The 26,535-nt window shown below is 38.5% G+C and overlaps 1 protein-coding gene across 2 annotated transcripts in view; it reads right to left on the minus strand.

Annotated features, from left to right (window-relative positions):
• The window catches only part of LOC143684375 (putative HLA class I histocompatibility antigen, alpha chain H), a 269,739-nt gene that overhangs the window by 207,076 nt on the left and 36,128 nt on the right, over nucleotides 1-26,535 (minus strand). The gene's annotated exons all lie outside the window — the stretch shown is intronic.

Here is a 26,535-nt window from a genome sequence, read left to right on the forward strand (position 1 = left end):
AAAGCCATGCTTGCCTATTTTCTGTATACATGTAATGAAACTGAAGATAAAGCGTAAATGAACAAAAAGTAGACACTTTTACTATACTAGGGTGATGGTGCAGAAATAAAATGTATTTTTGGAATTGTAGTATTTTATACTTTCAAGTGTTATAAAAATAAAGAAAAAAGAATAAAGAAAACCTTTATTTGATTAAATGATTTTTCCGGTGGTTGTCAAGAAACAAGACCAAAAGAGCCTTTTTGTCTTTCTTTTTTGTTTTTTAAATATTGGAATAAGTTTAAAGAAAAAAAAGTGCCTTATTTTCCTTCATGGTCATTTAGGGAAGTGTCTCTAAGATCAGCTCCTCCCTCAGAATTTCAGTTAGCATGTGTTCCTCATGCTGTTTCACCCAATATGTGAAAAGAAGATGGGAGGGCAGACGACTGAGTTGATGGTTTGAGTCATGTGGTTTTTGTTATGTTACCCTGATGCAAATTTGCCAAATCTGGACTTTGAAAAAAATTGACAACTTTTCCAGTGCCTAACTAATAAGTTTTTAAAACATCTTTCTTTTATTTTTTTTTACATTTTTTTATTAATTAAAAAAATTAACTAACACAACATTTAGAAATCATTCCATTCTACATATGCAATCAGTGATTCTTAATATCATCACATAGATGTATGATCATCATTTCTTAGTACATATGCATCGATTTAGAAAAAGAAATAGCAAGACAACAGAAAAAGAGATAAAATGATAATATAGAGAAGAAATAAAAATTAAAAATACAAAAATATATAAGAAAAAAAATTAAAAAAACTATAGCTCAGATGCAGCTTCATTCAGTGTTTTAACATAATTACATTACAATTAGGTAGTATTGTGCTGTCCATTTTTTTTTTTTTAGAAATCATACCATTCTACATATGCAATCAGTAATTCTTAATATCATCACATAGATGCATGATCATCGTTTCTTAGTACATTTGCATCGGTTTAGAAGAACTAGCAGTATAACAGAAAAAGATATAGAATGTTCATATAGAGAAAAAAATAATAAAAGTAATAATAGTAAGAACAAAACAAAACAAGACAAAACAAAACAAAAACCTATAGCTCGGATGCAGCTTCATTCAGTGTTTTAACATGATTACTTTACAATTAGGTATTATTGTGCTGTCCATTTTTGAGTTTTTGTATCTAGTCCTGTTGCACAGTCTGTATCCCTTCAGCTTCAATTACCCATTATCTTACCCTGTTTCTAACTACTGCTGGACTTTGTTACCAATGACATATTTCAAGTTTATTCTCGAATGTCCGTTCACATCAGTGGGACCATACAGTATTTGTCCTTTAGTTTTTGGCTGGACTCACTCAGCATAATATTCTCTAGGTCCATCCATGTTATTACATGCTTCATAAGTTTATCCTGCCTTAAAGCTGCATAATATTCCATCGTATGTATATACCACAGTTTGTTTAGCCACTCTTCTGTTGATGGACATTTTGGCTGTTTCCATCTCTTTGCAATTGTAAATAACGCTGCTATAAACACTGGTGTGCAAATGTCCGTTTGAGTTTTTGCCCTTAATTCCTTTGAGTAGATTCCCAGCAATGGTATTGCTGGGTCGTATGGCAATTCTATATTCAGCTTTTTGAGGAACCACCAAACTGCCTTCCACAGTGGTTGCACCATTTGACATTCCCACCAACAGTGGATAAGTGTGCCTCTTTCTCCGCATCCTCTCCAGCACTTGTCATTTTCTGTTTTGTTGATAATGGCCATTCTGGTGGGTGTGAGATGATATCTCATTGTGGTTTTGATTTGCATTTCTCTAATGGCCAGGGACATTGAGCATCTCTTCATGTGCCTTTTGGCCATTTGTATTTCCTCTTCTGAGAGGTGTCTGTTCATGTCTTTTTCCCATTTTGTAATTGGATTGGCTGCCTTTTTGTTGTTGAGTTGAACAATCTCTTTATAAATTCTGGATACTAGACCTTTATCAGATATGTCGTTTCCAAATATTGATTCCCATTGTGTAGGCTGTCTTTCTACTTTCTTGATGAAGTTCTTTGATGCACAAAAGTGTTTAATTTTGAGGAGTTCCCATTTATTTATTTCCTTCTTCAGTGCTCTTGCTTTAGGTTTAAGGTCCATAAAACTGCCTCCAATTGTAAGATTCATAAGATATTTCCCTACATTTTCCTCTAACTGTTTTATGGTCTTAGACCTAATGTTTAGATCTTTGATCCATTTTGAGTTAACTTTTGTGTGGGGTGTGAGATATGGGTCTTCTTTCATTCTTTTGTATATAGATATCCAGTTCTCTAGGCACCATTTATTGAAGAGACTGTTCTGTCCCAGGTGAGTTGGCTTGACTGCCTTATCAAAGATCAAATGTCCATAGATGAGAGGGTCTATATCTGAGCACTCTATTCGATTCCATTGGTCGATATATCTATCTTTATGCCAATACCATGCTGTTTTGACCACTGTGGCTTCATAATATGCCTTAAAGTCAGGCAGTGCAAGACCTCCAACTTCGTTTTTTTTCCTCAAGATGTTTTTAGCAATTCGGGGCACCCTACCCTTCCAGATAAATTTGCTTATTGGTTTTTCTATTTCTGAAAAATAAGTTGTTGGGATTTTGATTGGTATTGCATTGAATCTGTAAATCAATTTAGGTAGGATTGACATCTTAACTATATTTAGTCTTCCAATCCATGAACACGGTATGCCCTTCCATCTATTTAGGTCTTCTGTGATTTCTTTTAGCAGTTTTTTGTAGTTTTCTTTATATAGGTTTTTTGTCTCTTTAGTTAAATTTATTCCTAGGTATTTTATTCTTTTAGTTGCAATTGTAAATGGGATTCGTTTCTTGATTTCCCCCTCCACTTGTTCATTGCTAGTGTATAGAAATGCTACAGATTTTTGAATGTTGATCTTGTAACCTGCTACTTTGCTGTACTCATTTATTAGCTCTAGTAGTTTTGTTGTGGATTTTTCCGGGTTTTCGACGTATAGTATCATATCGTCTGCAAACAGTGATAGTTTTACTTCTTCCTTTCCAATTTTGATGCCTTGTATTTCTTTTTCTTGTCTAATTGCTCTGGCTAGAACCTCCAACACAATGTTGAATAATAGTGGTGATAGTGGACATCCTTGTCTTGTTCCTGATCTTAGGGGGAAAGTTTTCAATTTTTCCCCATTGAGGATGATATTAGCTGTGGGTTTTTCATATATTCCCTCTATCATTTTAAGGAAGTTCCCTTGTATTCCTATCCTTTGAAGTGTTTTCAACAGGAAAGGATGTTGAATCTTGTCAAATGCCTTCTCTGCATCAATTGAGATGATCATGTGATTTTTCTGCTTTGATTTGTTGATATGGTGTATTACATTAATTGATTTTCTTATGTTGAACCATCCTTGCATACCTGGGATTAATCCTACTTGGTCATGATGTATAATTCTTTTAATGTGTTGTTGGATACGATTTGCTAGAATTTTATTGAGGATTTTTGCATCTATATTCATTAGAGAGATTGGTCTGTAGTTTTCTTTTTTTTGTAATATCTTTGCCTGGTTTTGGTATGAGGGTGATGTTGGCTTCATAGAATGAATTAGGTAGTTTTCCCTCTACTTCGATTTTTTTGAAGAGTTTGAGGAGAGTTGGTACTAATTCTTTCTGGAATGTTTGATAGAATTCACATGTGAAGCCGTCTGGTCCTGGACTTTTCTTTTTAGGAAGCTTTTGAATGACTGATTCAATTTCTTTACTTGTGATTGGTTTGTTGAGATCATCTATGTCTTCTTGAGTCAAAGTTGGTTGTTCATTTCTTTCCAGGAACCCGTCCATTTCCTCTAAATTGTTGTATTTATTAGCGTAAAGTTGTTCATAGTATCCTGTTATTACCTCCTTTATTTCTGTGAGGTCAGTAGTTATGTCTCCTCTTCCATTTCTGATCTTATTTATTTGCATCCTCTCTCTTCTTCTTTTTGTCAATCTTGCTAAGGGCCCATCAATCTTATTGATTTTCTCATAGAACCAACTTCTGGCCTTATTGATTTTCTCTATTGTTTTCATGTTTTCAATTTCATTTATTTCTGCTCTAATCTTTGTTATTTCTTTCCTTTTGCTTGCTTTGGGATTAGTTTGCTGTTCTTTCTCCAGTTCTTCCAAGTGGACAGTTAATTCCTGCATTTTTGCCTTTTCTTCTTTTCTGATATACGCATTTAGGGCAATAAATTTCCCTCTTAGCACTGCCTTTGCTGTGTCCCATAAGTTTTGATATGTTGTGTTTTCATTTTCATTCGCCTCGAGGTATTTGCTAATTTCTCTAGCAATTTCTTCTTTGACCCACTCGTTGTTTAGGAGTGTGTTGTTGAGCCTCCACGTATTTGTGAATTTTCTGGCACTCCACCTATTATTGATTTCCAACTTCATTCCTTTATGATCCAAGAAAGTGTTGTGTATGATTTCAATCTTTTTAAATTTGTTAAGACTTGCTTTGTGACCCAGCATATGGTCTATCTTTGAGAATGATCCATGAGCACTTGAGAAAAAGGTGTATCCTGCTGTTGTGGGATGTAATGTCCTATAAATGTCTGTTAAGTCTAGCTCATTGATAGTAATATTCAGATTCTCTATTTCTTTATTGATCCTCTGTCTAGATGTTCTGTCCATTGATGAGAGTGGTGAATTGAAGTCACCAACTATTATGGTATATGAGTCTATTTCCCTTTTCAGTGTTTACAGTGTATTCCTCACGTATTTTGGGGCATTCTGGTTCGGTGCGTAAATATTTATGATTGTTATGTCTTCTTGTTTAATTGTTCCTTTTATTAGTATATAGTGTCCTTCTTTGTCTCTTTTAACTATTTTACATTTGAAGTCTAATTTGTTGGATATTAGTATAGCCACTCCTGCTCTTTTCTGGTTGTTATTTGCATGAAATATCTTTTCCCAACCTTTCACTTTCAACCTATGTTTATCTTTGGGTCTAAGATGTGTTTCCTGTAGACAGCATATAGAAGCATCCTGTTTTTTAATCCATTCTGCCAATCTATGTCTTTTGATTGGGGAATTCAGTCCATTGACATTTAGTGTTATTACTGTTTGGATAATATTTTCCTCTAACATTTTGCCTTTTGTATTATATATATATCATATCTGATTTTCCTTCTTTCTACACTCTTCTCCATACCTCTCTCTTCTGTCTTTTTGTATCTGACTCTAGTGCTCCCTTTAGTATTTCTTGCAGAGCTGGTCTCTTGGTCACAAATTCTCTCAGTGACTTTTTGTCTGAGAATGTTTTAATTTCTCCCTCATTTTTGAAGGATAATTTTGCTGGATATAGGAGTCTTGGTTTGCAGTTTTTCTCTTTTAGTAATTTAAATATATCATCCCACTGTCTTCTAGCTTCCATGGTTTCTGCTGAGAAATCTACACATAGTCTTATTGGGTTTCCCTTGTATGTGATGGATTGTTTTTCTCTTGCTGCTTTCAAGATCCTCTCTTTCTCTTTGACCTCTGACATTCTAACTAGTAAGTGTCTTGGAGAACGCCTATTTGGGTCTATTCTCTTTGGGGTGTGCTGCACTTCTTGGATCTGTAATTTTAGGTCTTTCATAAGAGTAGGGAAATTTTCAGTGATAATTTCTTCCATTAGTTTTTCTCCTCCTTTTCCCTTCTCTTCTCCTTCTGGGACACCCACAACACATATATTTGTGCGGTTCATATTGTCCTTGAGTTCCCTGATACCCTGTTCAAATTTTTCCATTCTTTTCCCGATAGTTTCTGTTTCTTTTTGGAATTCAGATGTTCCATCCTCCATATCACTAATTCTATCTTCTGTCTCTTTAAATCTATCATTGTAGGTATCAATTGTTTTTTCCATCTTTTCTACTTTATCCTTCACTTCCATAAGTTCTGTGATTTGTTTTTTCAGTTTTTCTATTTCTTCTTTATGTTCAGCCCATGTCCTCTTCATGTCCTCCCTCAATTTATCGATTTCATTTTTGAAGAGGTTTTCCATTTCTGTTCGTATATTCAGCATTAGTTGTCTCAGCTCTTGTATCTCATTTGAACTATTGGTTTGTTCCTTTGACTGGGCCATATTCTCAATCTTCTGAGCGTGGACCGTTATCTTCTGCTGCTGGTGTCTGGGCATTTAGTCAGATTTCCCTGGGTGTCGGACCCAACAAGGTTGTAAGATTTTTCTGTGAAATCTCAGGGTTCTGTTTTTCTTATCCTGCCCAGTAGGTGGCGCTCGTGGCACACGTTTGTCTCACGTGTTTGGAATGGATCCCCCCAGTCACCGATCTCCGCGGCCTGGGAATTTCCGATCCAATTCTCTCCGTTGGTTTAGGGGGCCGCGCATGGTGGGGGCATCGGCCGCCGCGGCTTGAGGGGACCCTGTGGCTGGTCGCCGGCCACAGCGGGCCCGGGGAATTCGCCACCGGACCAGGAATCCGCCCGCGGGGGAGGGCCACCGCGGCTTGGATAGCCCTCTGATCCGAGACTCGTAGCCGCCCGCAAAAGGGGGGCGCCGGCCGCCTTGGCTTGGGAAACTTGCCTCTCCGAGACTCTCAGCTGGCCCGGGAAGGAGGGAGGGAGTAGCTCCGGCTGCCGCAGCTGCTGCCGCTCGGGAAATCGCGCGCCGCTGGGGATCTCACCGCAGCCGAGTTCACAGTCAGACTAGCCAGTCCAGACTGGGGTACGCTGTGTGTCCATTCCCTGCCGTAGCCCCGGGAGCTGTTCTGCACTGTTTCAGTTCACCTAGTAGTTGCTTTGGAGGAGGAACTAAGATGCACGTACCTTACTAAGCCGCCATCTTGGCCCCCACATCTTTCTTTTAAAATCATAATTGAGTATTTTGGTTATTGTAGTCTTCAGTGTAAGTGAATCCAAAGGATTCTGAGATGAGAATTAGGTGTGATTCTAAACATCAGTTTATAGACAATATTAGAACTGTATTTGGAGAAGGAGGGTCTGTTGAATTTTTTCTTATTTATTGGAGATGACAGTAGATAATAGCAAGCTTTTTCATGAAAAATGAATCTTTATGATTTTAATTCCAAAAACCTGTTTTTAAATAACATTAAAATTTAATCAGATTTCTTGCTACCACACCAGATAACTTGTATAGTCCATCTCTTTGCTGATTTTAGTAAAAAATAAAAATGATAATTAAAAAACAACCCTATAAGCACAGTTTTCTTTTTTTAAACTTTACTAGAATGTGACAAACTAACCTTGTTTGGTGTATAAAATCTCAAGTACATGTCTGTTTAAGCTTCCAATTTCTCATGAAGTTCAGTTAGTTTTGTAAGTAGAAGCAATTTGTGCATGAAGCCTAAATCTTAACACTTGAGTAAATAATCATTAACTGATCAGTACCAGACTTGACTAAGATCTAGTGACAGTGCATTGCCAATTTATCAACTCCTCTGTCCCCATCCCTTCACGGCACCGCAGTCAGAGGTCAGCGGTCAGCTCAGCAGGCGCCTCTGTGGAGACCTCGCCCATCACTTGTCTCACTTGGGACAGTTTTCAGTGTATTTACTAAGCAATAGACAGTTACTGTTTTGTACTCAGCTAGCTTTGGTTTAATGTGCCACTGCTTTGTCTTTCTGTTACACATAGAGGTGTTTTGATTTATTTACAAAATATACTGGGCCATTTTGACTTTTATCTTGTTTGGTTGGTTGAATAACTCAAATGTTTGAGATGATAATTATTAAAAGCAATACCAATATTTGATCCATTTTCATCTCAACTATGTTATACCTGGACATTTTAGATGTTTATCAAAGGTCTTTTATTAGGAAGAAAGTAAATAGATGAAATAAACGTGTGACATTTATGGGTAATATTGGCTCTGATCAAACTTTTGACAAAATTTGACAAAATTCTGGATTAACTGAAAAAAAAAAGCATGACTTTTGAAATCTTGGAATGCCTTGGTTCTCATATTATCATTCTTTATTGAGTTTATTTCTTATTGAAATACGTAGTGTTTAAGAATTTTTTCTGACAGCGCTGTTAGGCACGGCATCGTTAAGGATTCCACTGGAGACAGCGAGTCAAAGCACAGAAACAGAATGATTAGGGGAGAGAAGGCAGGGAGGAGGCACAAGGTAGCCACAGACACAGAGGTCTGCGGAGCTTAGGAAAGTGGCCCGGCTGCCCCCTTGGGGAGCTATCTTTTTGAAGGAAAACTCGCACCCACAGGACAACACTAACAAAGGGTCTTGTTGACTTGAGATATGATAGATTACTGAGTTGTTGATGCATATTCTCCTCTGAGGTGCAGCTGCATGTGTCATCCAGGGGGAGGCCCTGGGAGGGGAGGGTGTTCTCAGCAGAAACATATTATGGCCATATTTCTAGTTATCTGGGGTGTTTTCATCCACCACAGGGAGGATGCGGTACCAGCCAGTACAGTCAAGGAAGCTGGGGAGCAGGGCTGAGGGGGTCGAGGCGTCCCTGCATCAAGAGTTCCTTTTGCTCTTAGAATTCTTTTACTGAGGCCCAACAAGTATCATGTAATTTTTTTTGGAGTGGGTAGATGGGAGTGTGGCTTGTATGTTACCGCACAGCTGACGTGTGTTTTAGTCTATTCTTTATTATCTTAGTAGTTTCGTGCTGGGTATGTACCATGACCAACCTATTGCCTGTGAGAAACATAGAAGGTAATGTATTTACACCACTGTTAGAAGTTTATAATGCACTTTTCTATCTTGTTTTATATGCATGTTATATAGCATTCAAAAAAAATTGTCTTGATTGAGAAATGGAAAAAAAATACAAAATCCACACTTTTGATAACTGAAAACTGCTAATTGAACATTATTATATTGGGTCTCTTGTCTTTCCTCAGCTTTTAGTTAGCTAATAAATGAATACATTAGACAGTTTTGGGTTTTAGTTGGAATTTTACATAGCTTGCATTTAAATTCTTTGGTTCTTTGCTGTTTCTATTAACCCATAGCATTATTTTAATAAACGTTATAATATGAACCTAAAAAACAAACAAACTTCTGTTTTCCTGATGTGTAATAATTTCCCAGAACATGAGGTGGATTCAAGACTTTCTTTATCTTTCACTAATTCTTACTATTGCATATACAGTAGATGAACCAGCTGTTATGCCTCTTTTTTTCTGTAATCTCCTTTGTGACATCCCTTTTTTATCTTTATCGTCACTCCCAGAGGTTTGTCTTCTCAACCAATTTTACAATTCTGCAAATAATCTCCTTTTTTTCTCTTGTTAATTTATTAAAGAAAGGGCTATTTTAATAAATGGATTTAAAACTGTAAATTATAATACATTTTATGTAGTGCTTTCATTATTGTGCACTTTCAAATATTTTGTCATTTCTTGCTTTTAAGATATGTCAAATTTGTCATTTCATGGTATACAGTTCAGTGCTTTTAGTATATTCACAATGTTTTGCAACCAGCACTTCTTTCTAATTTCAGAAAATTTCCATCACCCAAAAAGGACCCCATGCCTGTTAGCAGTCATTACCAATTCCCCAATGCCCCTGTCCCCTGGCAACCACTAGTCTCTGTTCTGTCTCTATGGAGTCACCACCCTGTATAATTCATAAGAGTGGAATTACACAACACAATATGAATGGAATCATACCATTGTCTGGCTTCATTCACTTAGTGTAATTTTTTTTACAGCAAGTAGGTAGAAAATGTGTTGAGTACACATGCAGAGAAGGGGTATGCGGGCACTCTCACAAGATGATAGAGGCAAGAGGCCCCCAGTATTGGGTTACTTTCTTTTATTGCTTCACTTTACTTTCCCCCATTTCCTTATTCAAGGCCCTTCCTCATACCCTCCCTTCTCCCCAGCACGGTGCCCTGTGGCAGGTGGTGCTTTGGGGTGGGTTGGTTGGCTCCAACCTTCTGTTTACATGACTCACTCAGGTCGGGTTGTTTGGTCCCAGATGGACTGGCTGCCCCTGGGTGTTTCCTGTAAGTGGGCAACCCTTGGGCCGGGTGTCTGTGCAGGACATGGGCCCTCCTGGCCTGAGTTAACCCTCCTTGCTCCAGGGTTCCTTTACAGTTATCTTTCCCTCCTGTCTCTTGCTATTCTAACCTGCCTCAAATCCCCCTCAGAGCATTGCACACCCTTAGTCTCAAGGGTGAGCTGAAGGTGCACTCTCTGTGCCTTCTTCCTGCTGACCAGGGGCTGTGGTCTCTGCCCGGCAGGGTCAGAACGCTCTGGGAACTCCAGAGGGTTAGAGAGGCCTCCGGCTGCATGGGCTCTCCACTCTTGTGGTTCTTGTGGCTCTAAAGCTTTTTCCAAAATGCTTCCTCATCTAAAGGATTCAGGTAAACTAATCAAACCCCACCTGGAATGGGTGGAGTCACATCTCCCTCTAATCAAAGGTTAATACCCACAGTTGGGCAAGTCAAAACTCCGTGGAGATAATTAATCAAGTTTCCACCCCACAGTGCTGTATAGGGATTAAAAGAAACTGCAAGATGGATCAGGATTAAAACATAGCTTTTCTTGGGTACATGATTCTTTCAAACTGATGCAATGGATCTCTTGGCTTATCCATAGGCATATTTAAATAAAATTTCTAAATAATGATTGTGTGGACTGTATTTGTACAATATGTTTCAGAAACCAATTTAAAATTAAAGCAGTCAAGGAAAAAATCTACAGCTCTACACATATTAAAGATTCTTAAATTCTAGATATTAAACACTATTGTAATACCATTTGATTAGTTATCAAAACTGTGTACTTTCTCAAACTATCAACTAGAAAGTTATTACAATTATCAACTTTGCTTTAGTAATGACCTATGTTACTGAACATTTTCAAGTTTTTTATTTCAAAAGGGTAGGTTACTTTCTGAGGGAATGCAGAGCTGAAGAAGAAAACTTTTTTTTTAATCTATTTAATCTGGTTACTTTAATCTTCATTTTATTTCATGTCCTATTCCAAAAAAACCTCTGAATTTATTGCCAGGCAAAACTCTAAATGATACTTATCTTACACTCATACCTAAAAGAACAAAATTATGGTGAATTAGAATATGTTTTGCTCTATTAATTTGTCAAGAAAATTAATAAAAAATGCTATTTTAACTTTAAAATAAAAGAATAGCCTCCCATCCATAATTCCAAAGTGACTTAGTTGAAGAGGTTTTCTCAGTGCTGGACCATGGCTAAGCCGGGCCATGGAAAGATAAGGAACTCAGGACGTATTGGTTTCCTGACATGTTTAGCTAGGGTGTGCTTTAAAGTCCAGTTAGATTTTTCAACCTTCCCAGATGACTGGGGTCTCTATGCTCAGTGAAGGTGGTATTTTATGCCAAGAGTGTGGCCTTTCTTGGGTTACTTTACTAACAAAGGCCAGTCCATTGCCACTTTGAATAGACATTGGCAGGAGAAATTTAGGAATGGTCTCTTTGAGGAGGGGTTTGGAAACCTCATTAGCTGCTTCTTTCCAGGTTGGGAAGGCTTCTATTCAGAGAGTAAAACTGTCCACAAAGATTAGGAGATATTTCAACCCTTGGAAAGGATGACATATGGGAAAAGTCAACCTGCCAATCTTCCCCAGGTATGCCCCTCTGCTTTGGGCCAGGGGTGCTAAGGCTAGAGGCCAGGTAAGACGTCCAGAATTTGGGTTATTTATGGCACAGAGTGCACAGCTTTATGTGACTTTTTTAAAAAAACTTTTTAATAATAATACCAATCAATATACAATATGAACATTCTTTTTTTTCTTTTTTTCATCACATAGTTGTATATTCATCATCATGATCATTTCTTAGAACACTTGGATCAATTCAGAAAAAGAAATAAAGAGAAAACAAAAAAATTCGTATATAACATACCCTTTACCCCTCCCTTTCATTGATCACTAGCATTTCAATTTATTTAACATTTGTTCCCGCTATCATTTATTTATTTTTAATCCATAGGTTTTACTCATCTGTCCATAAGGCAGATAAAAGAAGCATCAGACACAGGTTTTCACAATCACATCGTCACGTTGTGAAAGCTTTATTATTATACAATCATTTTCAAGAAACATGGCTACTGGAACACAGCTCTACATTTTCAGGCACTTCCTTCCAGCCTCTCTCTTACGTCTTAACTAAAAAGGTGGTATCTATTTAATGCATAAGAATAACCTCCAGGATAACCTCTCGATTCTGTTTGGAATCTCTCAGCCATTGACACATTATTTTGTCTCATTTCGCTTTTCCCCTTTATGGTCTAGAAGGTTTTCTCAATACCTTGGTGCTGAGTCTCGGCTTATTCTAGGATTTCTGTCCCACGTTACCAGGAAGGTCCACACCCCTGGGATTCATGTCCCATGTAGAAAGGGGGAGGGCAGTGAGTTTGCTTGTCATGTTGGCTGAGAGAGAGAGGCCACATCTGAGCAACAAAAGAGGTTCTCTTGGGGGTGACTCTTAGGCCTAATTTTAAGTAGGCTTAGCCTATCCTTTTTAGGGTTAAGTTTCATATGAACAAATCCCAAGATTGGGGGCTCAGCCTACTGCTTTGATTGTTCCCACTGCTTGTGAGAATATAAAGAATTCTCCACTTGGGGAGGTTGAATTTTCCCCCTTTCTCACCATTCTCCCAAGGAGACTTTGCAAATATTTTTTTGTGTGTGTCATATTGAAAGCTTTTATTTGGTCTCTATTTTTTCATCTCCTGTAGGGACACAATTGGCCACAGCATAACTTTTTGTAATGGAAAAGCAGGAATTATTTGCTGCTTAATATAATTAGAACTAACATAGCTGCTACCAGTTTATTTTTCATTCATTCCCAGCATCATAACAGGATCCTTTCACTTTATCCCTCATAGCAATTTCCAATCATCGGCAATCTTAATATTTCATGGTTGTGTCATTATGAAACTGGCAAGCACAAGTGACGGCTTCTTGGTGAGATAACTCGTTGTATGTATGTTTGAGTTGTTTTTCAAGCTTGTCATAAAAGACACTGCTACTTATCTTTCACATTTTCAGGAAAATAGTTAAGGCAAAATCATGCACTTGGCACTCATAATTTCATTTCATTTAATCCCCACAGAAACCTTAGAAATAAGGTGCTGTTGCATATCTCTCTGTTCCACAAATAAGGAAACTGAGACTCCAGAGGTTGTCACTTGACCCAGGTTACACATCGCAGCAGAGACAGGATTCAAACACGCTTCATTCGCACAATAAATTCTATGCTCTTTCCAGTCTCATTCCCAACAACTTCCCCTTTTTCTGGCCACTAACATTCTGACTGCCCTCAAATTATTTCCATTCATCCCTGGATCAAAACCTGCTTTCTGAGTCCTTCCTTCACACTGAGATGGCAATTATTCTTTACAGTCTTTACACAGGAAATACCTTGTTTCTTCTGGGAATATTCACATCTTAACATCACTGAGAAATCTAAGCCATTGGTTCCCAATGTAACTGTGCATAAAAATGACCTGAAGAGAGATTGCTTAGCTTATTTTTGGAAGAAATGCTCCAGCTTCTTGCCTATGAGATCGCTAACTCAGCAAGGCTAAAAAGACCCCAATTTGTAAGAGGCCAGAAGTGATTCTGATGTACAGCCAGGGTAGGGTAGAGAATCACTGGTTTTAGAGGGATTGATTTTGGTTGTGGCCTAAAAGACAACAGCCTATAAGCAAAGAAGATTTGGAGAAGTTCCTGATCCAGAATGTCTCGATGCAACTTTGAGTAGCAAAGTTATTGATTTCTTCACCAACTCTGGGTTATTACGGGGGCAGCCATGCACTAAGGAATCCTGATGGTCTGAGAAGTACCATGCCCTTAACAGATGTGCCTGTTTGGATTGGTAGTGTACCAGTCCTTGGTGGCCTTGACAAAGCTGTTTGGGTAGAGAGCTGGGATTTTTGTAGGTCTGTTTTCTATTCTGCTCACCAATACTATCCACATTATTAATTTCCCAAGTATCTGTATGCAGCTAAGGTTTTCCAACCCTTATTTTTTTATTTTTTACTTTTTTATTCACTCTTCAAATCCTTCTGGGATTTATCAAGGCATCACTCTGGACAAAACTACAAAATCTCATGCCCTACTCATGGTTCCATGTACTTACGGTGTTCAATTAAGGTGTCCACATAAGTTATATTAGGAAATGCAGTAGTCAAAACATAAATTTTGTACCAAATAAACTTTTGCTTAAGTCTTACATATAGGTTAAAGTTTTAAAATATTAATTACCTTCTATTTTCAACACCCTGAATTATTGACATTCCTTTGTTCTTCCTCTTGGAAAACATTTTAAAATTTGTACATTTACTCACTATCATTATACACTCTAGGCATTCTTACATTATACCATCTCAGTCTTTATTGTATATCTTTCCTTCTGGTTTCATTTGTGCCTCCAGACTTTGAATTAGTTAGGGTTCTCTAGAGAAACAGAATCAACAGGGAACACTCACAAATATAAAATTTATAAAAGTGTCTGACATGACCGTGGAAATTCAGAGTCCAAAATCCGCAGGGCACGCTGTGAAGCTGACGATTCCGATGGAGGGTCTGGACGAACTCCACAGGAGAGGCTCGCCCGTCAAAGCAGGAAGAGGGCCTGTCTCATCTGAATCCTCCTTAAAGGGCTTCCGGTGATTAGATTAAGCATCACTCATTGCAGAAGACACTTGCCTTGGCTGATTACAAATGGAATCAGCTATGGATGCAGCTGACGTGATTGTGATTTAATTTTATGAAATGTCCTCATCGCAATAGACAGGCCAGCACTTGCACGACCAGACAAACAGGTACCACCACTTGGCCAGGTTGACACACTAACCTGACCATGACAGCCCTCCTTCCTCTCTCATTCTCACATTCATGTTCATTCAGTGTCCTAACATTATTGTATTGCAGTTAGGTAGTATAGTACTGTCCATTTCTGAATTTTTACAATCGGTCCCGTTGCACAATCTGTATCCCTTTAGTTCCGATTACCCAATATCTACCCTATTGCTATCTCCTGATGACTTCTATTCTTAACTGAAATTCTCCAAGTTTATTCATTAATGTTAGTTCATATCAGTGAGACCATACAGTATTTGTCCTTTTGTTTCTGGCTAATCTCACTCAGCATACTGTCCTTAAGGTCCATCCATGTTATTACATACTTCATAACTTTGCTGTCTTACAGCTGCATAATATTACATCATATGTATATACCACAGCTTGTTTACCCACTCATCTGTTGATGGACATTTGGGGTGTTTCCATCTCTTGGCAGTTGTAAATAATGCTGCTATAAACATTGGTGTGCAAATGTCCATTTGTGTCTTTGCCCTCATGTCCTGTGAGTAGATACATAGCAATGGTATTGCTCAGTCATATGGCAATTCTATACTTAGCTTCCTGAGGAACCACAAAACTGCCTTCCTCAGCAGTTGTACGATTTGACATTCCCACCAACAGTGGATCAGTGTGCCTCTTTCTCCACATCCTCTCCAGCACTTGTCATTTTCTGTTTTATTGATAATGGCCATTCTGGTGGGTGTGAGATGATATCTCATTGTGGTTTTGATTTGCATTTCCCTAATAGCCAGGGAAGTTGAGCGTCTTTTCATGAGCCTTTTGGCCATTTGGATTTCCTCTTCTCAGAAGTGTCTGTTCAAGTCTTTTGCCCATTTTGTAATTGGATTGTCTGTCTTTTTTGTTGTTGTTGAATAATCTCTTTGTATATTCTGGATACTACACCTTTATCTGATATATCATTTCCAAATATTGTCTCCCATTGTGTAAGCTGTCTTTTTACCTTCTTAACAGATTTCTCTGATGCACAAGAGTGTTTAATTTTGAGGAGTTCCCATTTATTATTTTATTCCTTCAACGCTCGTGCTTTGGGTGTAAGGTGTAGGAAACCACCTCCTAGTATAAGATTTATAAGATATTTTCCTACATTTTCTTTAACAGTTTTATGGTCTTAGATCTAATGTTTAGGTCTTCGATCCATCTTGAGTTAATTTTTGTATAGGGTGTGAGCTATGGATCCTCTTTCATTCTTTTGCATGTGGATATCTAGTTCTCTAGGCACCATTTATTGAAGAGACTGTTCTGTCCCAGGTGAGTTGGCTTGACTGCCTTATCAAAGATCAATTCTCTGTAGATGAGACGGTCTACAGCTGAACATTCTATTCAATCCCATTGGTCAGTACATCTGCCTTTATGCCAGTACCATGCTGTTTTGACCACTGTAGCTTCATAATATGCCTTAAAGTCAGTTAGCATGAGACCTCCGACTTCATTTTTCTTTCTCAGGATACTTTTAGCTATTTGGGGCACCCTGCCCTTCCAGATAAATTTGGTTATTGGTTTTTCTATTTCTGAAAAGTAAGTTTTTAGGCTTTTAACTGGTATTGCATTGAATCTATAAATCAATGTAAGGAGAATTGACATCTTAACTACATTTAGACTTCCAATCCATGAACACGGTATGCCCTTCCATTTATTTAGGTCTTCTGTGATTTCTTTTAACAATTTCTTATAGTTTTCTCTGTGAAGGTCTTTTGTCTCTTTAGTTAAATTTATTCCTAAATATTTTATTCTTTTGGCTGCAATTGCAAATGGAATTTTTTCATGATTTCCCCCTCAGATTGTTCATTGTTAGTGTATAGAAACACTACAGATTTTTGAGTGTTGCTCTTGTAACCTGCCACTTTGCTGTACTCATTTATTAACTCTACTGGTTTTGCTGTGGATTCTTCAGGGTTTTCGACATATAGTATCATATTATCTGCAAACAGTGAGATAATATGAGAAACATATTATCTCTTCCTTTCCAATTTTGATGCCTTGGATTTCTTTTCATTGTCTAATTTCTCTGGCTAGAACTTCCAACACAACGTTGAATAACAATGGTGATAGTGGACATCCTTGTCTTGTTCCTGATCTTAGGGGGAAAGTTTTCAGTTTTTCCCCATTGAGGATGATGTTAGCTGTGAGTTTTTCATATATTCCCTTTATTACATGACTTTTTTATGGTGTTAATTCAGTTTTGCCCTCCAAAAATCCTGTGTGCCCCAGCGGTAAGGGCATCCCTGCCTAGACAGGTAGTTTGAGGAAGACTTTGGAGGACCTTCCATTGAATTCTGTTAGGCAAGAAATTTTTTCTTTCATTAGCAAGCCATCCACCTGCCTCTCGTACATATTCAGGCTTCTTTGCTAGTTCTTCTTCCACCTGTGTTTAAGCACAGGTGTTGGTGGGAAAGAAATTATAAGGATTAATGCCATCGTACGGGTCAGGTTTTGAGCTGCCACTTTGGCAGCCTCATCTGCTTTGGTATTTTCTTTGATGACAAGGGAGTCAGGCTTTTGATATCCATGACAGTGAATCACTGCAACTTCCTGGGGAAGCATCACAGCTTTTACTAAGTTGAGAATTGCTTGTCTGTGCTTGATAGGGTTATCATAAGTGTGCAGTCCCATTTCTTTCCAAATAGCAGAGAGGGCATGCAGCACTGAAAAAGCATATTTAGAATCAGTAGAGAAGTTAACTATCTTCCTGGCTGCCAGCATTAGTCCATGGGTGAGAGCTATGAGTTTAGCTTTTTGTGCTGAGGTTCCAGGGAGTAGAGGCTTTGCCTCAATAACTTCTTGCAAGAATATTATGGCATATGCTACCTTTCTGATCCCTTTTTTTGTGAAAATTCTTCCATCTGTAAACCATTCCAATTTTGGGGTAAGTAGGGGTTGATCCTGTAGGGCTGGTCAGCTGGAGGACTTCTGAGCTAATGCTTCCGACTAGGAGGGCTTGAAAGGTACATTTTCCTTACAGGCAACAGGGTGGCTAGATTTAGGGTAGTACAGACATACGTCTGGACCTCCAGAGTGTCTAACAATTGGGCCGAATGTTTCAGGAGCCTTCTGCTTGAGAGCCACTGATGTCATCTTGTCTCCAGAAAGTCTCTATCGTGGTGGGCTGTGTATACTACTAGGGCCTGTCCCCAGGTCAGCTGGGTGGCTTGTTCCACAAGTGAGGCAGTGACCCCTCCTGCTCAGAGGCAAGGTGGCCACCCCTGGATTGTGGCATCTAACAGCTTTGAAAACTATGCTGCTGGTTGGGGAATTCCCTACTTTTTGTACTAAGACTCCCAATACTACTCCTTTCTACTCAGTAAGATACAGGTAAAGTGCTTCTCTAAGTTTGGCAGGCCCAAGGCAGGCAGGGAGGTAAGGGCCCCCTTTAGGGCAGTGAAGGCAGTAGCTTGCTCTCTCCCCATTCCAAGGGGCCACTCCTTAGCCCTGTGGCAACTTCAACTAGAGGCCATGCTTTTCTCTGAATCCAGGTGTCCAGTTTCTGCCATTCCCAAGGATGCCTGTAATTGCCTCTTGGGCCCAGGGAGAAGCATTAGAACATGGCCCGGACTCTCTCAGATGACCTAGAGCAGTGCTCTGGGGTGAAGACAAACCCAAATAAAGGACTTTTCTAAGGTAATTTGAGCTTTAGAAGCTGAAATCCAATACCCTCATTCAGCTAAAACATTGTGTGGTAACATGTCCATTACAGAAGCCTCTCAAGTAGGACTGCATATTAGGAAATCATCTACATCCTGAACAAGTTTGCTGGACTCTAAATATAAGAGGGCGAAGTCCTGAGCTAAAGCATTTCCAGCCAGATGAAGGCTAACTCTAAACCTCCGAGGTCACACTGTCCAGGTGAGCTGGGTGGGGGTCGCTTCTGCTGGGCCTGCCATTCAAAGGCAAACAAAACGGGGAGTCCAGGTGTAGTGGGTGTACAGAAGAAGGCATCCTTTCAATCAGGACTGAATGCCACAGGGTGGAGCTAGGAGTCTTATTTAGAAGGGTATAGGGGTTAGAAACTAGAGGCCGAATGGGGACGACAAAGCAGTTCACTGCTCTGAGGTCTTGCACCAACCAATACATCCCATTTAGGTTCTTTACAGGCAGGGTGTGGGCATTACAGGGAGACTGACAAGGGACGAGGAGGCTGATTTTCAGGAACTTCTGGACAAAGGGTGGGATACCCATTTATATTTAGCTTTAAGGGGATACTGCTTGCTTTGGGGAAAGGGTTGGTTTTGTCTATAACTGAGGAGAATTGGGGTGATATGAGCAGCCTTTTCCAGGTATTTCTGTATCCCATATCACCCATACCATCTTATATTGCTGGTAGGCGTGAAGAAGGGGGCAGCTTCTGGTAATCAATACACTTAGAAACACCAAAAATGGATATCTTAGTTAGCTTAGTCATAGGCATATTTAAATAAAGATTCATATAATCATTGTAAAGCCTGTGTTTACATAGTAAGTTTCATAAATCAATTTAAAATTAAGGCAACAGGTTCTGGTGCGCACGCCTTGCCAGCTCCTCTAGTTCCCGCGAGTCGTTCTTCGTCTCGCGCGCCCTCCAGACCTTCGAGCCCCCGGGACCGGTCGGCTACCGAGTTCCCCCGTCTCGCTGTGAGGAAGACCCCAGGCGGGAGCTAGGGAAAGCTCCTACAGTCCCACACATATTAAAACTACAACTATTGGACTTCCTGGAAGATGGCGGCTTAGTAAGACGCGCGGATCTTAGTTTCTTCTCCAGGACACCTACTAGGGGAGTAGAAACGATACAGAAAGCGCCCAAAGCCACAACAGAGATAAAAAAGACAGCGTACCCCATCCTGGAACGGCTGGCTGGCTGAGAGAAGCAGCTCGGGTGAGATCGCCGAGGCGCGCGGGCCTTACCGGGCGGGGTGGCAAGCGGCCGGAGTTACTCCCTTCCCCCTTCCCGGGCCGGCTGGGAGAATTGGAGAGGTGGTCCCCTGAAACCAAGGCGACTGGCGCCCACACCACGCGCAGCCCCCGGACCAACTGAGAGAATTGGATCGGAAACGCCCAGGCCGCGGAGAACGGTGACGGGTGGGGGAGGCCCCTTCCAAACCCGTGACTCCCGGGGAACGTGCACTCTCTCGGGCGGGCCGCTGCCGCTGGCGCCCTCCCGCCATGCTTGTTGCCCAGGGCCGACTAGGAAATTCGGACGGGCTCTTTCCCTGGCTGCGGCGACCAGCAACCCTCCCTGCGTTTGGACCCTGGGCCGGCTCAAGCCGCTTCGGCTAGCGAACCCCCAGGACGGCGAGAGTTTTCCAAAGTTTAAGGTCCCACAGCACCCTTTACTGGTGGGACCCGCAGACAAACGTGTGCCACGAGCGCCACCTACTGGGCAGGATAAGAAAAACAGAACCCAGAGATTTCACAGAAAAATATTACAACCTTGCTGGGTCCAACACCAAGAGAAAGCTGAATAAATGCCCAGACGCCAGCAGCAGAAGATAACTGTCCACGCTCAAAAGATTGAGAATATGGCTCAGTCAAAGGAACAAACCAATAGCTCAAATGAGACACAAGAGCTGAGACAACTAATGCTGAATATACGAACAGAAATGGAAAACATCTTCAAAAATGAAATCGATAAATTGAGGGAGGACATGAAGAGGACATGGGCTGAACATAAAGAAGAAATAGAAAAACTGAAAAAACAAATCGCAGAACTTACGGAAGTGAAGGATAAAGTAGCAAACATAGAAAAAATAATGGATAGCTACAATGATAGATTTAAAGAGACAGAAGATAGAATTAGTGATTTGGAGGATGGAACATCTGAATTCCAAAAAGAAACAGAAACTATAGGGAAAAGAATGGAAAAATTTGAACAGGGTATCAGGGAACTCAAGGACAATATGAACCGCACAAATATACGTGTTGTGGGTGTCCCAGAAGGAGAAGAGAAGGGAAAAGGAGGAGAAAAACTAATGGAAGAAATTATCACTGAAAATTTCCCAACTCTTATGAAAGACCTAAAATTACAGATCCAAGAAGTGCAGCGCACCCCAAAGAGATTAGACCCAAATAGGCGTTCTCCAAGACACTTACTAGTTAGAATGTCAGAGGTCAAAGAGAAAGAGAAGATCTTGAAAGCAGCAAGAGAAAAACAATCCATTACATACAAGGGAAACCCAATAAGACTTTGTGTAGATTTCTCAGCAGAAACCATGGAAGCTAGAAGACAGTGGGATGATATATTTAAAATACTAAAAGAGAAAAACTGCCAACCAAGACTCCTATATCCAGCAAAATTATCCTTCAAAAATGAGGGAGAAATTAAAACATTCTCAGACAAAAAGTCACTGAAAGAATTTGTGACCAAGAGACCAGCTCTGCAAGAAATACTAAAGGGAGCACTAGAGTCAGATACAAAAAGACAGAAGAGAGAGATATGGAAAAGAGTGTAGAAAGAAGGAAAATCAGATATGATATATATAATACAAAAGGCAAAATGTTAGAGGAAAATATTATCCAAACAGAAATAACACTAAATGTCAATGGACTGAATTCCCCAATCAAAAGACATAGATTGGCAGAATGGATTAAAAAACAGGATCCTTCTATATGCTGTCTACAGGAAACACATCTTAGACCCAAAGATAAACATAGGTTGAAAGTGAAAGGTTGGGAAAAGATATTTCATGCAAATAACAACCAGAAAAGAGCAGGAGTGGCTATACTAATATCCAACAAATTAGACTTCAAATGTAAAACAGTTAAAAGAGACAAAGAAGGACACTATATACTAATAAAAGGAACAATTAAACAAGAAGACATAACAATCATAAATATTTACGCAGCGAATCAGAATGCCCCAAAATACGTGAGGAATATACTGCAAACACTGAAAAGGGAAATAGACTCATATACCATAATAGTTGGAGACTTCAACTCACCACTCTCATCAAGGGACAGAACATCTAGACAGAGGATCAACAAAGAAATAGAGAATCTGAATATTACTATAAATGAACTAGACTTAATAGACATTTATAGGACATTACATCCCACAACAGCAGGATACACCTTTTTCTCAAGTGCTCATGGATCATTCTCAAAGATAGACCATATGCTGGGTCACAAAGCAAGTCTTAACAAATTTAAAAAGATTGAAATCTTACACAACACTTTCTCGGACCATAAAGGAATGATGTTGGAAATCAATAATAGGCAGAGTGCCAGAAAATTCACAAATACGTGGAGGCTCAACAACACACTCCTAAACAACGACTGGGTCAAAGAAGAAATTGCAAGAGAAATTAGCAAATACCTTGAGGCGAATGAAAATGAAAACACAACATATCAAAACTTATGGGACGCAGTAAAGGCAGTGCTAAGAGGGAAATTTATTGCTCTAAATGCCTATATCAGAAAAGAAGAAAAGGCAAAAATTCAGGAATTAACTATCCATTTGGAAGAACTGGAGAAAGAACAGCAAGCTAACCCCAAAGCAAGCAAAAGGAAAGAAATAACAAAGATTAGAGCAGAAATAAATGAAATTGAAAACATGAAAACAATGGAGAAAATCAATAAGGCCAGAAGTTGGTTCTATGAGAAAATCAATAAGATTGATGGGCCCTTAGCAAGATTGACAAAAAGAAGAAGAGAGAGGATGCAAATAAATAAGATCAGAAATGGAAGAGGAGACATAACTACTGACCTCACAGAAATAAAGGAGGTAATAACAGGATACTATGAACAACTTTACGCTAATAAATACAACAATTTAGAGGAAATGGACGGGTTCCTGGAAAGACATGAACAACCAACTTTGACTCAAGAAGACATAGATGACCTCAACAAACCAATCACAAGTAAAGAAATTGAATTAGTCATTCAAAAGCTTCCTAAAAAGAAAAGTCCAGGACCAGATGGCTTCACATGTGAATTCTACCAAACGTTCCAGAAAGAATTAGTACCAATTCTCTTCAAACTCTTCAAAAAAATCGAAGTGGAGGGAAAACTACCTAATTCATTCTATGAAGCCAACATCACCCTCATACCAAAACCAGGCAAAGATATTACAAAAAAAGAAAACTACAGACCAATCTCTCTAATGAATACAGATGCAAAAATCCTCAATAAAATTCTAGCAAATCGTATCCAACAACACATTAAAAGAATTATACATCATGACCAAGTAGGATTCATCCCAGGTATGCAAGGATGGTTCAACATAAGAAAATCAATTAATATAATACACCATATCAACAAATCAAAGCAGAAAAATCACATGATCATCTCAATTGATGCAGAGAAGGCATTCGACAAGATTCAACATCCTTTCCTGTTGAAAACACTTCAAAAGATAGGAATACAAGGGAACTTCCTTAAAATGATAGAGGGAATATATGAAAAACCCACAGCTAATATCATCCTCAATGGGGAAAAATTGAAAACTTTCCCCCTAAGATCAGGAACAAAACAAGGATGTCCACTATCACCACTATTATTCAACATTGTGTTGGAGGTTCTAGCCAGAGCAATTAGACAAGAAAAAGAAATACAAGGCATCAAAATTGGAAAGGAAGAAATAAAACTATCACTGTTTGCAGACGATATGATACTATACGTCGAAAACCCGGAAAAATCCACAACAAAACTACTAGAGCTAATAAATGAGTACAGCAAAGTAGCAGGTTACAAGATCAACATTCAAAAATCTGTAGCATTTCTATACACTAGTAGTGAACAAGCTGAGGGGGAAATCAAGAAACGAATCCCATTTACAATTGCAACTAAAAGAATAAAATACCTAGGAATAAATTTAACTAAAGAGACAAAAAACCTATATAAAGAAAACTACAAAAAACTGCTAAAAGAAATCACAGAAGACCTAAATAGATGGAAGGGCATACCGTGTTCATGGATTGGAAGACTAAATATAGTTAAGATGTCAATCCTACCTAAATTGATTTACAGATTCAATGCAATACCAATCAAAATCCCAACAACTTATTTTTCAGAAATAGAAAAACCAATAAGCAAATTTATCTGGAAGGGCAGGGTGCCCCGAATTGCTAAAAACATCTTGAGGAAAAAAACGAAGCTGGAGGTCTCGCGCTGCCTGACTTTAAGGCATATTATGAAGCCACAGTGGTCAAAACAGCATGGTATTGGCATAAAGATAGATATATCGACCAATGGAATCGAATAGAGTGCTCAGATATAGACCCTCTCATCTATGGACATTTGATCTTTGATAAGGCAGTCAAGCCAACTCACCTGGGACAGAGCAGTCTCTTCAATAAATGGTGCCTAGAGAACTGGATATCCATATGCAAAAGAATGAAAGAAGACCCATCTCTCACACCCTATACAAAAGTTAACTCAAAATGGATCAAAGATCTAAACATTAGGTCTAAGACCATAAAACAGTTAGAGGAAAATGTTGGGAGATATCTTATGGATCTTACAACTGGAGGCGGTTTTATGGACCTTAAACCTAAAGCAAGAGCACTGAAGAAGGAAATAAATAAATGGGAACTCCTCAAAATTAAACACTTTTGTGCATCAAAGAACTTCATCAAGAAAGTAGAAAGACAGCCTTCACAATGGGAGACAATATTTGGAAATGATATATCAGATAAAGGTCTAGTATCCAGAATTTATAAAGAGATTGTTCATCTCAACAACAAAAAGACAGCCAACCCAATTACAAAATGGGAAAAAGACTTGAACAGACACCTCTCAGAAGAGGAAATACGGATGGCCAAGAGGCACATGAAGAGATGCTCAATGTCCCTGGCCATTAGAGAAATGCAAATCAAAACCACAATGAGATATCATCTCACACCCACCAGAATGGCCATTATCAACAAAACAGAAAATGACAAGTGCTGGAGAGGATGCGGAGAAAGAGGCACACTTATCCACTGTTGGTGGGAATGTCAAAGGGTGCAACCACTGTGGAAGGCAGTTTGGCGGTTCCTCAAAAAGCTGAATATAGAATTGCCATACGACCCAGCAATACCATTGCTAGGTATCTACTCAAAGGACTTAAGGGCAAAGACACAAACGGACATTTGCACACCAATGTTTATAGCAGCATTATTTACAATTGCAAAGAGATGGAAACAGCCAAAATCTCCATCAACAGAAGAGTGGCTAAACAAGCTGTGGTATATACATACGATGGAATATTATGCAGCTTTAAGACAAGATAAACTTATGAACCATGTAATAACATGGATGGACCTAGAGAATATTATGCTGAGTGAATCCAGCCAAAAACTAAAGGACAAATACTGTATGGTCCCACTGATGTGAACGGACATTCGAGAATAAACTTGAAATATGTCATTGGTAACAGAGTTCAGCAGGAGTTAGAAACAGGGTAAGACAATGGGTAATTGAAGCTGAAGGGATACAGACTGTGCAACAGGACTAGATACAAAAACTCAAAAATGGACAGCACAATAATACCTAATTGTAAAGTAATCATGTTAAAACACTGAATGAAGCTGCATCTGAGCTATAGGTTTTTGTTTTGTTTTGTTTTGATTTTACTATTATTACTTTTATTTTTTTCTCTATATTAACATTCTATATATTTTTCGGTTATGTTGCTAGTTCTTCTAAACCAATGCAAATGTACTAAGAAATGATGATCATGCATCTATGTGATGATGTTAAGAATTAATGATTGCATGTGTAGAATGGTATGATCTCTAAATGTTGGGTTAATTTCTTTTTTTCCGTTAATTAAAAAAAAAAAAAAAAGAGAAGGGATAATTGGAGATGAAGGGATACAGACTGTACAATGGGACTGGATATAAAAACTCAGAAATGGACAGCACAATACTACCCAATTGTAATGCAATTATGTTAAAACACTGAATGAAGCTGCATGTGAGGTATAGGTTTTTTGTTTTTGTTTTTTTTGTTTTTTTTTCTTTCTATTATTGTTTTAATTCTTATTCTGTTGTCTTTTTATTTCTTTTTCTAAATCGATGCAAATGTACTAAGAAATGATGAATATGCAACTATGTGATGTTATTAAGAATTACTGATTGTACATGTAGATTGGAATGATTTCTAATTGTTTTGTTAATTCTTTTTTTAATTAATAAAAAAAAAAAAAAGAATTAGTGGTTGCATGTGTAGAATGGTATGATCTCTAAATGTTGGGTTAATTTCTTTTTTTCTGTTAATTAAAAAAAAAAAAAGAGAAGGGATAATTGGAGATGAAGGGATACAGACTGTACAACGGGACTGGATATAAAAACTCAGAAATGGACAGCACAATACTACCCAATTGTAATGCAATTATGTTAAAACACTGAATGAAGCTGCATGTGAGGTATAGGTTTTTTGTTTTGGTTTTTTTGTTTTTTTTTCTTTCTATTATTGTTTTAATTCTTATTCTGTTGTCTTTTTATTTCTTTTTCTAAATCGATGCAAACGTACTAAGAAATGATGAATATGCAACTATGTGATGTTATTAAGAATTACTGATTGTACATGTAGATTGGAATGATTTCTAATTGTTTTGTTAATTCTTTTTTTAATTAATAAAAAAAATAAAAAATAAAAAATAAAAAAAAAAATTAAGGCAACAAGGAAAAAAATCTACAAATTCAGATTGCAAAGTTCTTAAATTCTAAGTCTTAAACATTAACTTAGATGCCACTTCATCAGCTGTCAAAACTGTGAATGTTCCCAAAATACTAAGTAGA

This window comes from Tamandua tetradactyla, chromosome 5 (genome assembly GCF_023851605.1).
Source record: "Tamandua tetradactyla isolate mTamTet1 chromosome 5, mTamTet1.pri, whole genome shotgun sequence".
NCBI classification, from domain to species: domain Eukaryota; kingdom Metazoa; phylum Chordata; class Mammalia; order Pilosa; family Myrmecophagidae; genus Tamandua; species Tamandua tetradactyla.